Consider the following 17,536-nt stretch of genomic DNA (forward strand, 5'->3'; position numbering starts at 1 on the left):
TCGAAAGTTGTATCAACCCAAATAACAACAGAATAAAAACCTAGACGAAGCTCTAGCTGGCCAATCACTGACTAGCCTCTCTTGGAACCACCCGCCTCGTCCAATCGCAAACCTGCCCCATGAAATAGGGTGTCCAGAAACACAGAGTACAAGACGTGAGCATAAAACGCTCAGCACAAGAGTATGAGTATACATGAATGCAAGTGTACCGCCTACTGACTAGAGGTCAAGAAACAGATAACAGAGACAGACCGGGCCCTAGTATGTAGCACGTTGTGCCCTCGCTTCAGGAGGTGGCTCACATACCGAAATATCAGTGGATACGCGGGACCCAAATCGATGGGAGTCCGTCCACTAAAAGGATAGGGTAAAACCCTACTAACAGACATCTCAGAAGAGATAGCTCAATATGCAAATGTATGCAGCATATAATCATGTCATATAAATCATGCATACTCAGTCAGGATATCTCGAACAGTACTTTCGTACCTCAAATACCAGGCAAGTGCTACCAGTCCTACGTCCACGCCTATAATCCGCACTACACTGCCAAATGATACTAATATCATTATAGTGCTCTAAAAGCTTTAACTAAGATATTGCATACTCCTAAATATTTTTAGGAAGAAAAAGCTATACCTTCGTCCGTCGTTAGCCCTTTGCTGTAGATTGCCTCAAAACTAGGCCACAGCTCTGGTACGACGCCTGGATCGTTAAGCCACTTTCGGATTCCCAACGGGACGCCTAGAATGCCCAAGATCTAAGCTAGAAGACTGAAGAAACGAGAGAGAGGAGGTGAATGGTGTACTCAAAAGTGAACCTCGGCTCCCCTATTTATAGACCACGAATGGAACGTCCGTTCCTCAACGTTGCGTCCGTTCTGCCTGGCGAACGTTGCGTCCGTTCACCATCGTTGCTTCCGATGGTACCAGTGTCACATCAAGTACGTAAGCAGTGACGCATTTTTGATGGCACAAACGTTGCGTCCGTTCCCCGGACGTTGCGTCCGTTCCACCTGACCCTCCGGGCCATTTGTGATCATTCTGGGTCCATTACCAGACTCCGCTAATCCAATTGACATCCCCTTAATCATGTTAATCGGATTAATTAGCAATTACTGACTAAAACTGGGTACGGGCTACTACACTATTAGTTACGCAAGGTTTCCAGCCGATATACTTCAGATTAGGGTCCAACATGCTTCCATAAGATGAATTGAATTTAAATACCTCTTTGACCATAATGTCGTCGGGTCATACCTGCCGAGTTTTACGAAGTGCTCCTCACACTCTAACCACGCAGTAGCAACAGATGGTTTCTGGACAAGTTCCTTCAACGACACCCAGCACAGCCTTAATTCGTTTTCTACCTTAAGGCGTATGATATATAAATTTAATTATAATATGAGCATAAAAAAACAAGAGATTTAGGAAATTTATTTAGACATAATATTATTACATAAATCAACTCCTTTGAAGAGGAGAAGACAACTTGTTTAGCTACTCATAGTAGCCTTGTTCTTGAAATACATAAGAAAACTTTAATACAATAGAAAGAGAAATATTACAACAATTTATTTGTAAGAAAACTGAAGAGAATGATCGATGTCTTCAGCTTCCTTGAACGCTTGTATTTATAGCTAAGGTTCCACTCGTTTCACCGAGAAACTTCAGGGAATCTTACAGTTGTCTTGTATTTCTTTATGCCATTATTGATGGCATCTTTTACTAGTGGAGGAGGCAGTTGTCTTGTATTCTTTATGTCATTATTGATGGCATCTTTTACTAGTGGAGGAATCACATGTCTGCCACTTTCTTTTGACTTTATTCTCCTCACATGCCTGCTTTATTGTTGTCGGGGCATCTTTTGCTTTTGAAGTAGGCCCTTGTGAAAATGCATCTTTAGTGGTACTTGTCCACCTTTGCTTGTCTCGGAAAAATCCTTTCGATCCGTTCGGGGTCTAAAGGTTTTTCCAAATTCTGGCTCCTTCTGATTTGGGAATTCTGGGCAGATATTCTCTGACCATCGTCCAATATGAGCCATATTACAAAATTTTCGGCGAGTTTCTTTACTCCCCGGCAGCTTGTTGTTCCAAAAAAGATTTCTCTTCTTTTCAAAGAGTTCTTCCGCAAAGGCTGTAGTTTTCCCTGTCATTGCGTTTAACATGAACGATCCATTCACAGAATTCTGATAAAATTTAAATGAAACTTGACTTTGTCCATCTCAGTAAGACAGACCCAAATACCCCATGCCTTTCTGGTTGAGATCTTATTTTCTCCGAAAGTGGACACTAAGGGTATTTCTTCAGTTTTAGGATCCTTGATAAATTTATGACTATTTATATCAGGTCTCCTTAGCTTGATGAAATGAAAGGGTTCGTGTGATCCTTTCACTGTTGGTTCTGGAGCTGCACTAAAAAAGTATAACTCAAGCACATCTCCTCTGGACAAATGGTCGTTATTTGCCCATGTTTCTTGGACTGCTTCCTGAATCCATTTCGGTAACTGTGATATCTCCGGGAAGCTTGGTGACGTTGTATAAACTGAGGCCAAGGCTCCAAATTCATACCAGAGCTTTACATCCTTAGGATTGACATTGTTTTTTAGCCAAACCCTTGGATATATCCCTGCCACATCAACCCTACAAGTGTTGGGGTTAATTTCACTTCTTGTACTTAATTTCTCCCACCTTTTTTGATAAACCTGAAATGGAGAAATAATAGATAGGTTAGTATCGATCTTAGATTTGCCCTTGTCAGTGTTGGGCCTAAGATTGATAGATTAACACTTGTTTCTTGAGTTTTAGCTTCCTCAACATCTTGTTTTCCAACCGGTGGTTGTATTTCTTGTTTTTGTAAAACCAATGGTTTTATCATATCTTGTTTATGAGAAACCAATGGTTTCTCTATAGCCTTCACAATTGGCCCTTGAATAGCAGCCCATAGTTGTGTTTGAGCTTGCATACATCCTGTAATTCGATTAGATACTTTGATCCGATCAGCTTGTTGTAACCTGCCAGCCATTTTAGAATTAATGGCTAACTGGTTGAACTCGGTTTGAGGCAACCCAAGGTGTTCCCTGGGATGCCTCTGCATTTTCATGATGGAATCCACGTCACTGCCTTCCATCTCTTGTTAAGAAAACTGCAAGAATATTTTCATGAGATTTAATAATAACAATATCAAAAATATAATTTTGACATAATGCTTGTCATCTTAATAACCTAGCTTTATCAGGTTTAGATTCAATTTTATTTTTTAGAAAAGCTTTTACCTGGGTGTTATCAACCTTCAGAGTAAATTTTTTAGCAAGTAAAAATAATGGTCATTTTTCAAAAGCCATTTTAACTGCATAAAATTTCTTTTCTTTGATATGCCATCTGATGGCCTCTGATTCTGAAAAAAGACCGCTACAGTATCTGCATGGTATTTCCCCATCTGGAGTGATCTTGGTAAGGACTGCTGCCCACCAATCGTCACTGGAATCCGTAAATAATACCAGATCATCTTCATCTACTGGTATAGCCATTTTTGGGAGATTCTTACATATATCTTTTAATTGGTTTACCCCTTTAGTATGGTCATCGGTCCATATAAACCTAGCATCCTTTTTTAACAAAGGACTGAACACCTTTCTGTACATTGCTAGGTTGTTAATGAACATCCCTGCAAAATTAACTACTCTAAGAAAACTCTGAAGTTGTTTTACGTCTTTGTGTTTATCTGAAAAATTCTATACATTTTCCACAATATGGGGTTGTAGAATTATTCTAGTTTCATCAATCTCAATACCAAGGAATTCAATTTTCCTTGTTGCTATGACTGCTTTCTTTTCAGATAAGACCAGTCTTTCTTGTTTACAAATTTTAGAGAAAATTTCTAAGTGTTTAACGTGTTCGTATATATTTTTTGATGCTATAAGAATATCATCAATATAAACAAACATAAAGTTGAAATAATCTTTAAAAAGGTTATCCATCTTTCTTTGAAATATCTGGGGTGCATTAGCCAATCCCATAGGCATAACTTCCCAAATATAGTGTCCTTGTGGAGTAGAGAAGGCTGTGAATTTCTTACTTCCTTCTTCCATTCGAATCTGGTAAAATTCAGACTTACAATCAAATTTTGAGAACACTCTAGCATTTCGTACACAACTAATTAGGTGTTCTCTACTCGGTATGAAGTACCCATCAAACTCCAGGATTTTATTAATACCTTGGTAGTTAATAACTAGCCTGGATTTCCCTCTTTTTATTTCACCATGATTTCTAACCAGAAAACCTGGGCTGCTATATGGTGAAACTCCTTCTTTGATTAAACCAAGGTCCAAATATTCCTTGATAATCATTCTCATATCTCTTTGATCTGTTATGTTCATCGAGATAGGCTTATATCTGACGAATTCATACTTTTTGCCTTCCTTTAGAGTAAGACTGGCTTTGAGTTGATTTCTATCCCACCATGCCAAAGGATGCTCGTTGTAACTTTCTTTGAGCCTCTTTTTGACATCTTCAAGGGATACTTTATTCTCTAACTATATATCTCTGTGATTTAGAGTTACCTTGAGAAGCTCCATATCCTCTGTTTGGAGTTCTTGTTCTGTTGTTATTTTCAACATGGTTTCTCCAAACCTTCTTGGATCTTTCATTTTTAGGGGAAAAAGTTGTCCTTTATCACCACGCTGGCTGCGAAATATTATCGGCAATTGTCGATAAAAAGCAACCTTGAGTCTTTGAACGATAATTTTATGATCACAAATTGTAGTGAACATAAGTCTTCTTGACTCATTGTCTTGTGTGTACTTCTTAAACATTTGTAAGAAGTTATTTCCTAACAGGATATCAGCTCATGTATCATGGAAATAGATTGGTGGTGTTTTTACCTTGTATCAAGGTGTTTGACCTGCACCTTCCATAAGGATCTCTGCTTGTTTTATTCCTTTGCAAAGAATTAAAATTCTGAGAGAGAAATCTCGTCCAGCAATTTTTGGCAATTCCTCTTCACATTCTTCAGGGAAGACTCATCTTTTTGCTGTACAAATTCCTGCTCCCGAGTCAATATAAGCTGCAAAATACTCAGCCTTATATTGTTCATATAACATCCCTATCGGAATGTATATGGAGAAAGGACTTGTTGTCATTTTTTAAAGGGATTACTAAATGGCCCCACCATTTTTAACAGATTGTGTTGTAACTCAGTAATCCGATTAAGACTATTTACCTTTAGTTTTCCTAAGGCCTCAGAAGGTAGAGTGTGGTTACTCCTTTCTACTTCTTCAATGTGTTCTAGTAAATCATGTTCATGACTTACTAATTTCAATTGTTGCTTCTTCCTCTGTTTGTGAACAGAGTTCTCGAATCTGATTAAGGGATTGTCCCTTATCCAATTCTCTTGGTTTTCCATTTCATAGAATTCTTATTGAATCCTCCAAGTCTTTTCTTTTGCCATGAACTCTATTCCTTTTTCAAGGTATTTCCATGGTTTATAGTCCTCCAGGATTTCTAGACCAATAATGAGTTGATCCATTTCTTTTCCTGGAATTCACCAGATTTGAATTTCCAATTCTCCAATATTTATCACTCCTTGGTAAGTTCCTTTTTCCTGTTGTTCCAAATAGTAAATCGAGTTACAAGGGAACAAGTTCCGATGACTTGTAATTTCAAATACTATTTTCACTTCTTTCCATCCTTCTGGAGATCTAAGTTTTCCTATGATAGAAAACTCTTTTTCTTCTGGTGGAATTTCTTGGATAGAAGATTTGTCTCATCTCCTGCTTGTCATTCTGTCTCCTTAGGAAGATAAAATTCGGGGTTCTATTTTAAGGTCTCTGTATAGAACATGTATGTCTTGAATTTGAATGTCTGTTTCCTGAATTAAAGGAAACTCGATTCTTTCCGGGTATATTGCTTGAGCAACTTTCCCAAAGTTCTCTGGAATTTCAATGAACTCATTTCTAATAAATAATTCATAATGGTGAGTATTAGAAAGAGCATATGAAATTTGATACGTAATAGAATATGGCTTATTACCTTCCTTCATTAGTCTTTTTTCCTTGAAGTTTTGATGCAAATTCAAGTCTCGAATAAAATCTCTATCAGCTAAATTGTAGGCTATTCTTAGATAAATAACTCCCACAATTTTTTCTGCACACAAATTTCCCGAGATAGTTCCTAGAACCGCATCTTGTATATTCCCCATTCTTTTATCGCATACTACGATATCTATGGGTGAATCTATTTCCTCTTTAAAAGTAGCTTTGATCATAATCTGGATTGCTCCAATATGACATTTTCTTTTCTACTTCTGCTTTTAATTTTTGTAATTCTTCTCGAATTTCTTCAAAGGGAATTAACTGCATTTCAATTTGATTACTGGTTAATTCCATAGGGATCTCCATTTCCCTTCTGGATACCTTATAAATCAAATTATGTCTTCTTTGTCTTAGCCCTAGGTTTCCTAAGACTCTTTCAACTTGTCCTGCCGAAAATCCTTGGTACTTCTGTAATGTTGGATTTTCTCTCATAATCCTTTGGACCATATTATGAGATATCGTGGTTTGGCTAAAGAACCCAGCCAAACTTTCATGTGTTTCATGGCGAAACACTTCCTCTTTACTCTGATTCTGATTCTGATTCATCCTCAGAAACTTCTCGACTAAACAATATCTCTTATTTGTATATGCTTTCATCTGAGGGAATATCCTAAAATTGATATACTTGGACTAGATCTTGAAAGAAGACCGCATCATCCATATCTGGTGTTGCTTCAAAGAGTTTAACTTCTTTTTTTCTCGTTTTCTGGACAATTTGTAGATATATGTCCTCTTGCTCCACATGTCCAGCAGTTGCAATCCTTGAAACTTTCACTTGCTCTTGTATGAGTTCTTCTGAAAGTTCTTCTTGATGGTGTTCTTCCCTGCTTTGTGGTGAGCCTATTGCTGGGGATGTTCTTGTAGGTCCATTTCTTCTACCTGATCTATAGGATCTGGCCTTTTGTTTGGACCAAAATGTTCTTGGTTTCCAATAACTTTTCATTCTTTTATTATAGGGATTATTTCTAAATTTATTCCTTTTAAATCCCTGTGATTTGTTTCCAATGATCATTGGAAGATCATTTTCTCTACAACACAAAGGTGTACGCTTATCTATATCCCTTATTTTTTTGTAATTCTTCTGTAATGCTGCCATATGGAACCATTCTGCTAATTTTCCTTTCAAAAAGGAGGCACGTCTTGTCAATATATCAAGATTACCTGGAACATATTCTTTAATCAGCATTTCTGTGAGGACCTCGGGTTGCTAATCATTTCTTAGGGAAACGAACAAGTAATCATCAACAAAGTATGATAATTAAATCAAGACTCAAGAACATCAACAAGCACAAAAATTTTTTTTTTTTTTTTTTAAACATAGGGTGTGTAATGCCCCAAAATTATCTTAATGAACCTTATTTGAGATAATCAGAGATTTTAGAAGTCGAGGGCCGATTCAATTTTGATCAGGGACTAGAATGCAATTTTAGAAATTTTCAGGGACTAAAACGCAAAAATGGGATTTGTTATATTGATTGGTCTTGGAATTTGTTTGACTTAGTCTCATTTGTTCCCTCTTCATCCCCTTCATCGGTTCCTCTCCATTGAAGGAGAGAGAAAAGGTTCCAAGCTTTTGTGATTTCCATTTTAGCTCAATCCGTCCGTTGGAATTTGATCTGAAGTTGATATCTGCGATCGCAGCGACGAGTGCTCAGTTTGAAAGTAAGTTTATCTTATTTCTGAGAGGTTTGAATTTTTGGATGTCTTTAGAATTGATTTATATTCGGAGAGGATGATTTTGAGATATCTGTGATAGTATATCTAAGACGGTTCGAAGAAATAACGACGATTGGATTTGATATGAATTTTCTTATAAATTTCAAAATTTGGGGATTTTGAGATGTGTTGGGATTGATTGGGAATGGATGTTTGTTGATTGGAATGAGTTTATTTGATTGATATTATGCTGTCTGCGTTTCCGGTTTGTCAGAATATAGTTGTTATGCCGTCAGTTTGAGTTTTGGATATCGTTGCGATGTTTTGATCGTATCGAGTTTGATTGAGCTTTTGATGTCGATATTGATCCTTATGACTTCTTCTGTTAGATTGAAGTGAAGTCAACAGAGTTGAGAGATAGCAGCTTTGGTCAGTTTGGAAGATTGAAGTCGGTACAGTATCGATTTTCTTATTTATCAATCGAAGAAGTTTGATTGTGTTTTGAATGAATTTGATTGGATATTGATTATTATCCTTATTATTGATTTACAGATTGAAGTACCTTCGAAGCGAATAAGGTAAAAGACGAATTAGATTTGAATGGAACGATTAACTCGAATAGGACTTGATTCGAGTGTTCCGAATAAATCGCATACTTGCATGATTGAATGCTTATTTGAAATCTTGATTGAATGTTTATTTGAAATCATGATTGAATGATTATTTGAATTGATGATTGAAATGATATTTGAATGCATGAGATGACATATGTATTCATATTGAGCCGATTGATTATTCATTTTGAATTAGACGTTCTGGTGATTATAGTTGAGTGGCCTTGTAGGCGAATTACTACATGTGCGGAAATAGCTCTCTATAATGCTCCGGAGTCTAGAGGATTAAAATATTCCTCTTCCACCTCAAGAGGAGTGTCGGTGCGATTGTAGGATGTTTTAACCTCGGGATCCCAAACCGAAGAAAGAAAGAAAGAAAGAAAGAAGAATTCCATTTGATTATCTGAGTCTGATAATCCAGAAGTTTTAAAGACATGCATATCATTTTAATTCAGTACTTGAATGGATTAATTGATTATATGAGGAATGAATTCATATCATGACTTGATATGTTTATTTGATATGCATGATAGTCTCTTTTGCTGGGAATATTATTCTCACCGGATTATCCGGTTGTTGTCTTTGTTTGTATGTGTACTTGGCAACATGTGAGACCTCGATTCTAAACCACTAATCTCGGATTAAACAACAATTAAGCGAAAAAGAATCCAAGAGTAAAACAAGTCAAAGTTTTTTTTTTTTTTTTTAAAAAAAAAAAATGCCGCGCGCCCGCGCGAGGAACCAAGCTCGCGCGCGCGCGGGTAAACGATCCCGAGGCCCAACGGAGGCCTCGCGCGCGCGCGAGGAACGCCTCGCCCGCGCGCGGAAGGCCTGGGCAGAAAATGCTCAGGCTGCAGAAAAAAAAAGAAAGGATTCCGCGCTTGGTCCGACATGCCTTCAAATACAAATGCAATAACAGGGTGTAGGGAAACATGCCATAACAAGTCATGCTTTCAGAAGGCCTAAAAACAACCAGAAGTCTAAATCGATACAACAACAACATACTTCGATTTCAGATTACAATCCGAATACAAACTAATTTGAATAACAAAACATATCAAGTTCGAGTTCTAACATGCTTCAATCTTAAACTAGATAAACATGCTAATTCGACTTCTAAACCGAGTCTCACTTCTACTACTTGCCCTCGAAGCTAACCATGCCTCTTCTGACTTGTTCCTACCCCACCTGTTGCCAAGTACACATACAAAACAAAGCAACAGCCGGATAACCGGTGAGAATGATAATCCCAGTAAAAGCAACATATCAAGTAATGAATACACAACATGCTATCAAACCACATATTCAAGTCGAAGTTAATGATATGCATGTCTTTAAAACCAGGATATCGATTCTGATAAACACGGGAGTATTGCTCTGCTTTTGGGATCCCGAGGATGAGATCACGTAACGACTCACCGACTCTCCCAATCGAGGTGGTGCCACGTATCCCACTCCTCTAGACTTTGAGCAACCATAATGAGTATGCTAGCACTAGGCGAAATACTACAACCTAGGCCACTCAATCATAGTTCCCAAACGTCTAACAAAAAGGGCGGTTCTACCCGCTGAAATCAAAGTAGGCTCAAGATGAATGCATAACAGAAACATAAACATAAGCCACATAACAAAAACTCAATCAATCAACAATTACAAGTTCCACGTGCTAGAACAAGTATCAATGCAATATGTGATTTAAAAAGGGAAACTCGAGAACCAACAGTCCCGAGTATGCTATCCCGTTACGATGACTGCTTTTACCTTTCAATGCAGTAGCTCCAACTCTGGATAAGCTACAAAAGAGATTGTATAAACAACTACACAATCTAACAACAACAAAGCAACGGTTCAAGAAAAACTCTTTATACCGTTCTTCGTCCAACTCTCGACGAACAATGCTGCTAACACAGGGCTCGACAAACTCCAACGAATCTGTAAGAATTCAAGAGTTGATCAACAACCACGATCACTCACACACCAAGACTTCAATCAATACAAAAACGATTCGAAAACCCAAAACTCAAACCGACGGCATAACGGCTATAAACTGAACAAACCGGCAACGCAGACAGCAGTTCAATACTGATAACAACTCAATTCAATGCCCAAAACAACAATAACAAAGCAAACCCATCAATCTCAAAATCCACATTTTCGAAAATGGCTTCCAAAAATCATAACAAATCCGGACGTCGCTCTAATTCAAAACCGACAGATAATAAACGATCAGAACTCTGTCTAGAACAACATACTAGAATCTAAATCGATTCTAACAACCTCCGAAAAACAAAACATATCCGATCGGAGAAATACTTACAATATAACAGAGCTCTCACTGCAGTGATCGATAATCTGCCTTCAGAATTAATTTCTAACGGACGGATCGAGCTCGGACTGGATTTTGAAAGCTTGAAGAAGCGTTTCCCCAAGCTCCAATGGAAGAACACGATGGAAGGGAAGAAGGAGAAGCAATAGAGACTAAGTCAAACCTCTTCCAAGTGTAGATAATATATTAAACTCAATATTTGCGTTTTAGTCCCTGAAAAATCCAATTTTTGCAAAAAGGACCCTGATCAAAATCAAACCGGCTCGAGAACTCTGTAATCTCTGATTAACTCAAATAAATTCAATTAAGATAAAAATGGGGCGTTACAATTCTCCCCCACTAAGAAGAGATTTCGTCCTCGAATCCACAAGAACCATAACTCATAAGATAGAATAAAGAACTAAAGACAGTAAGAAGAACTCACGTCATCCGAACAACTCTGGAAAACGTTGTCTCATGTCAGATTCTGTCTCCCAAGTCGCTTCCTCGACTCCGTGACGGCTCCACTGCACTTTCACCAACGGAATCAACTTGGTTCTGAGTTGCTTTTCTTTCCGATCAAGGATCTGAATCGGTCGCTCAAAATAGCTCAGGGTCTCGTCTAACTCGGCTTCGTCAGGCTGAAGGATATGAGAAATATCTGGTTGATACTTTCGCAGCATAGAGACGTGAAAAACGTCGTGAATACCAGATAAAGACGGAGGAAGTGCAAGTCTGTAGGCAAGATCGCCTATTTTCTCGAGAATTTCGTACGGACCGATGAATCTCGGAGATAACTTTCCTCTCTTACCGAATCTGACGGTGCCTCTGAACGGAGAAATCTTAAGGAATACACGGTCTCCCTGCTCAAAACTCAGAGGTCGACGTCTGACATTCGCATACTTCGCCTGTCTATCTTGAGCTGACTTCATTCTGGTCTGAATGATCTTAACCTGCTCTGCCATATCTCTAAGCATCTCCGGTCCCAAATCTGGTGACTCGGACAATTCATCCCAAAACAACGGAGATCGGCACTTTCTACCATACAAAGCCTCAAAAGGCGCCATACCGATACTCGCTTGGAAGCTGTTGTTGTAAGAAAACTCGACAAGAGGCAAAGAATCCTGCCAACTAGTGCCAAAGTCTAGCACTACCGCTCGCAGCATATCCTCCAACGTCTGGATGGTCCGCTCTAACTGTCCATCTGTCTGAGGATGATAAGCTGTACTCAGATGCAATCGAGTACCAAGTGCCCCCTGAAGACTGTGCCAGAAGTGAGAAGTGAATCTAGGATCTCTGTCTGAAACGATCGACTTCGGCACACCATGCAATCTCACAACATTGCTAACATACAACCCAGCCATCTGATCATGACGATACGTCATCCTGTACGGAATAAAACACGCAGACTTCGTCAATCGGTCGATCACCACCCAAATAGCATCGCATCCTCGAACGGATCGTGGTAGTTTCGTGACAAAATCCATAGAAATGTGATCCCATTTCCATTCAGGAATGGATAGGCTGTGCAAAAGACCACCTGGTCGCTTCCGCTCTGCTTTCACTTGCTGACAATTCAAACACCGAGATACAAATCTCGCAACATCGTCCTTCATTCTCTTCCACCAGAACTGACTCTTCAGATCGTTGTACATCTTACGACCTCCAGGATGAACGCTAAACCGACTGCAATGAGCCTCTCGGAGAATACGCTGTCTCAACTCCGAAATATCAGGCACAACAATACGGTTATTCACAAACAAAACGTCATCTCTAACCTGGAATTCTGACTGATGCCCAGTTTTGACTTTCTCTACCGAAACCTGAATGCTCGGCTCAGACTTCTGTGCTTCTCTGATTGCAACAAACAACTTCGGCTCGGCTTGAATAGCAAACACTCTGATAGTCTCCCTATCTGTTTCAAACTCTAAACCAGAAGTGCAACAATCATCGACCAACTGAGAAACACCGATAGTTGAAAGAGATAGAGAACAAAGCTTTCGGCTCAAGGCATCTGCAACTGCATTCGACTTCCCTGGATAATACTTGATCTCACAGTCGAAATCCTTCAACAAATCTAACCATCTTCTCTGTCTCATATTCAGCTCTGCCTGTGAAAACAAGTACTTAAGACTCTTATGATCAGAAAAGATCTCGAAAGACTCACCATAAAGATAGTGACGCCAGATCTTCAAAGCAAATACAATTGCTGCAAGTTCAAGATCATGAACAGGATAACGAGTCTCGTGCGGTTTCAGCTGCCTCGATGCATACGCTATCACATGCTTATGCTGCATAAGAACACAACCCAAACCTCGGTTAGAAGCATCACAATACACTGTGAAACCTCCAGTACCCTTCGGAATAGAAAGAATTGGAGCACTGGTCAGTCTCCTCTTCAGATCAACAAAGCTAGCCTCACAATCTGAAGTCCAGACAAAAGGCGCATTCTTCTGAGTCAGCTGGGTAATAGGCTTGGCAATAGACGAGAAACCCTCGATGAAACGACGGTAATAACCAGCTAAACCCATGAAGCTTCGGATCTCAGGTACTGATGTCGGTCTAGGCCAATTCATAACCGCTTCGATTTTGCTGGGATCGACAGAAATCCCATCTTCAAAAATAATATGACCGAGAAAGACAACTCGATCTAACCAGAATTTGCATTTCGATAGCTTGGCAAACAACTGCTCAACTCGTAAAATCTGCAAGACGATTCTCAAGTGCTCTGCATGGTCAGTACGGTTCTTCGAGTAGATAAGAATATCATCGATGAAGATAATGACGAACTCATCTAAATAACGCTGAAAGATACGGTTCATCAAACCCATAAAAACAGCTGGAGCGTTAGTCAAACCGAACGGCATGACTATAAACTCAAAGTGACCATACCTCGTTCTGAATGCGGTCTTAGGAACATCTTCCTCTCGCACTCTCAGCTGATGGTAGCCTGACCTCAGATCAATCTTAGAGTAGACAGAAGAACCCTGCAGTTGATCGAACAAGTCATCTATTCGGGGTAAAGGATACCTGTTCTTAACTGTAGCCTGATTCAATTGACGGTAGTCGATACAGAGCCGCATAGAACCATCCTTCTTCCGAACGAATAGAACAGGAGCACCCCAAGGCGATACACTAGGTCTGATGTATCCCTTGGCAATCAAATCCTCAAGCTGCTCCTTCAACTCTCTCAATTCAACAAGTGCCATACGATAAGGAGCTTTTGAAATAGGTTGAGTACCTGACACTAAGTCAATGCTGAATTCAACCTCTCGAATGGGTGGCAATCCAGGAACATCTTCCGGAAACACATCAGCAAAATCTCTAACCACTGGTAAGTCAACCAAAGCTGGGCTAGATTTCAGTACATCAACCGCATAAACCAAAAATCCTTCTGCACCTCTCTGTAACAAACGAGTCATAGATAACACTGAAATCAAAGGAATTCTAGATCGAGAACCCTTACCAAAGAATTTCCACTCGTCTGCCATTTCAGGTCTGAACCTGACAACTTTTAGAAAACAATCAACTGTTGCCCTGTACTTGGTCAAAGCATCTATACCGACAATACAATCAAAATCTGACAACCCAAGCACAATACAGTCGAATTCTAACCAATTCCCCTCGAAACAAAGTTCACAGTTCCTGACTAGTCGGACAGAAACAATTCCTCCACCCAAAGGTGAAGTAACAGCTACTACTGTAGGCAACAATTCAGTTGGCAAAGCATGCAATAACACATATTTCTCAGAGATAAAGGAATGGGAAGCACCTGTATCTATCAAGACATGAGCAGAATGACCGAAAATCGAACAGTTACCTGCTATGACATCGTCAGGTGCTGCCTGAGCCTGATCCTCTGTCAATGCAAATACTCGTGCTTGCTGTCTCAGAGGCTGATTTGCACTAGAGCTACCTCCTTGTCTGTTCTGCTGTTGCTGGGGTTGGAAAGAGTGTACTGCAGACGACTGCCTCTCCGTCTGAGCTGCAGGTCTAGACGAACTCCCACTCTGAGCTCTATCTCTATTACGTTGAGGGCACACTTTAGAGAAGTGTCCCGGTTGCTGACATGTGTTACAATTGCCGAAGACTCCCACACACTGATCCGGTGAGTGTCTTCCTCCACACTTGCTGCAGTACAAGGATGATGACCCAGAACTCGGTCCTGAACCGAATTGCTTCGAACCACTGGAACTGGACGAACTGTTCCCCTGTCTCTTGAACTGTTTACCTCTTGCCTTGTACTGATCCTTTCTGTTTCCCCCACTGTTTCCACCTTCATAACTCTGTTGCTGGTTCTGATGTTGAGGTGGCTGATTCTGGTACTGAGATGGTTGGTTCTGATACTGCCTCTGCTGCTGAGGTGCCCCCTGATTACCTCTTTGCCTCCACAAGCCTGCTTCTGCTCCCTTAGCGTAATTCATGGCATCCGCAAAGTTGCTAGGCCTGTTGGTGTTAACCAACGTGAAGACATCGGGGTTCAACCCGTTGATGAACTGATCTGCCTTAGCTTCTTCATCTCCGGCAATTAGCGGTGCAAAACGCAACAGACTATCGAACTTAGCCACGTACTCTTCAATGTTCAGATTCCCTTGCCTCAGATTTGCAAACTCTGCTCCCTTATCCTTACGATACGAGATAGGGAAAAACCGCTTATAAAACTCAGATTTAAAAAGAGTCCAAGTAACCTCTGTACCTCTACTCTCAATTGCTTTCTTTGTCATGATCCACCAGCTCTTAGCACCACCACGCAGCTGATGAATTACTAACCTGATTCGGCGGTCATCTGTGTAGTCAATGGAATCAAACAACTGATCCATATCATCCAACCAACTCTCACAGTCAACTGGATTTTCTGAACCCATCAACAATGGCGGATTGAACGACTGAAACCTCTTCAGCAAGGTTTTCATAGGAGTTGCTGAAGCATCCAACTGATCAACCTCAGTGCTAGCTTGCTCAGTCGCAGGGATAACTGGTGGTGTGTTTCTGTTTATCACTCGACGAGGACCCATCTGATAATCAAAGGTTAGCACACGAGATATCTCAATCGCTACCATCAGTGCCCTTACAACCGCTTGGAATACCGAATACCAGTCGAGAACAGAAACAGTTATATCTCAAGTAGATCATGCTTTATTAATTTAAATCACACAACCATGTAATTCAAATAATGCTCAAACAATAAAGCATGCTCGCATGGAATTAAGTACACAATTAAATAATTCAAACACATGCGAGGAGTCATTACACACAGACTCGATCTACCCCGCTCACTCTAGTTCGACCAAGAATCTTAACGCTTTGATACCACTTAATGTGAGACCTCGATTCTAAATCACTAATCTCGGATTAAACAACAATTAAGCGAACAAGAATACAAGAGTAAAACAAGTCAAAGTTTTTTTTTTTTTTTTTAAAAAAAAAAAACGCCGCGCGCCCGCGCGAGGAACCAAGCTCGCGCGCGCGCGGGCAAACGATCCCGAGGCCCAACGGAGGCCTCGCGCGCGCGCGAGGAATGCCTCGCCCGCGCGCGGAAGTCCTGGGCAGAAAATTCTCAGGCTGCAGAAAAAAAAAGAAAGGATTCCGCGCTTGGTCCGACATGCCTTCAAATACAAATGCAATAACAGGGTGTAGGGAAACATGCCATAACAAGTCATGCTTTCAGAAGGCCTAAAAACAACCAGAAGTCTAAATCGATACAACAACAACAACATACTTCGATTTCAGATTACAATCCGAATACAAACTAATTCGAATAACAAAACATATCAAGTTCGAGTTCTAACATGCTTCAATCTTAAACTAGATAAACATGCTAATTCGACTTCTAAACCGAGTCTCACTTCTACTACTTGCCCTCGAAGCTAACCCTGCCTCTTCTGACTTGTTCCTGCCCCACCTGTTGCCAAGTACACATACAAAACAAAGCAACAGCCGGATAACCGGTGAGAATGATAATCCCAGTAAAAGCAACATATCAAGTAATGAATACACAACATGCTATCAAACCACATATTCAAGTCGAAGTTAATGATATGCATGTCTTTAAAACCAGGATATCGATTCTGATAAACACGGGAGTATTGCTCTGCTTTTGGGATCCCGAGGATGAGATCACGTAACGACTCACCGACTCTCCCAATCGAGGTGGTGCCACGTATCCCACTCCTCTAGACTTTGAGCAACCATAATGAGTATGCTAGCACTAGGCGAAATACTACAACCTAGGCCACTCAATCATAGTTCCCAAACGTCTAACAAAAAGGGCGGTTCTGCCCGCTGAAATCAAAGTAGGCTCAAGATGAATGCATAACAGAAACATAAACATAAGCCACATAACAAAAACTCAATCAATCAACAATTACAAGTTTCACGTGCTAGAACAAGTATCAATGCAATATGTGATTTAAAAAGGGAAACTCGAGAACCAACAGTCCCGAGTATGCTATCCCGTTACGATGACTGCTTTTACCTTTCAATGCAGTAGCTCCAACTCTGGATAAGCTACAAAAGAGATTGTATAAACAACTACACAATCTAACAACAACAAGGCAACGGTTCAAGGAAAACTCTGTATACCGTTCTTCGTCCAACTCTCGACGAACAATGCTGCTAACACAGGGCTCGACAAACTCCAACGAATCTGTAAGAATTCAAGAGTTGATCAACAACCATGATCACTCACACACCAAGACTTCAATCAATACAAAAACGATTCGAAAACCCAAAACTCAAACCGACGGCATAACGGCTATAAACTGAACAAACCGGCAACGCAGACAGCAGTTCAATACTGATAACAACTCAATTCAATGCCCAAAACAACAATAACAAAGCAAACCCATCAATCTCAAAATCCACATTTTCGA

This window comes from Henckelia pumila, chromosome 4, assembly GCF_033568475.1.
Source record: "Henckelia pumila isolate YLH828 chromosome 4, ASM3356847v2, whole genome shotgun sequence".
NCBI lineage: Eukaryota > Viridiplantae > Streptophyta > Magnoliopsida > Lamiales > Gesneriaceae > Henckelia > Henckelia pumila.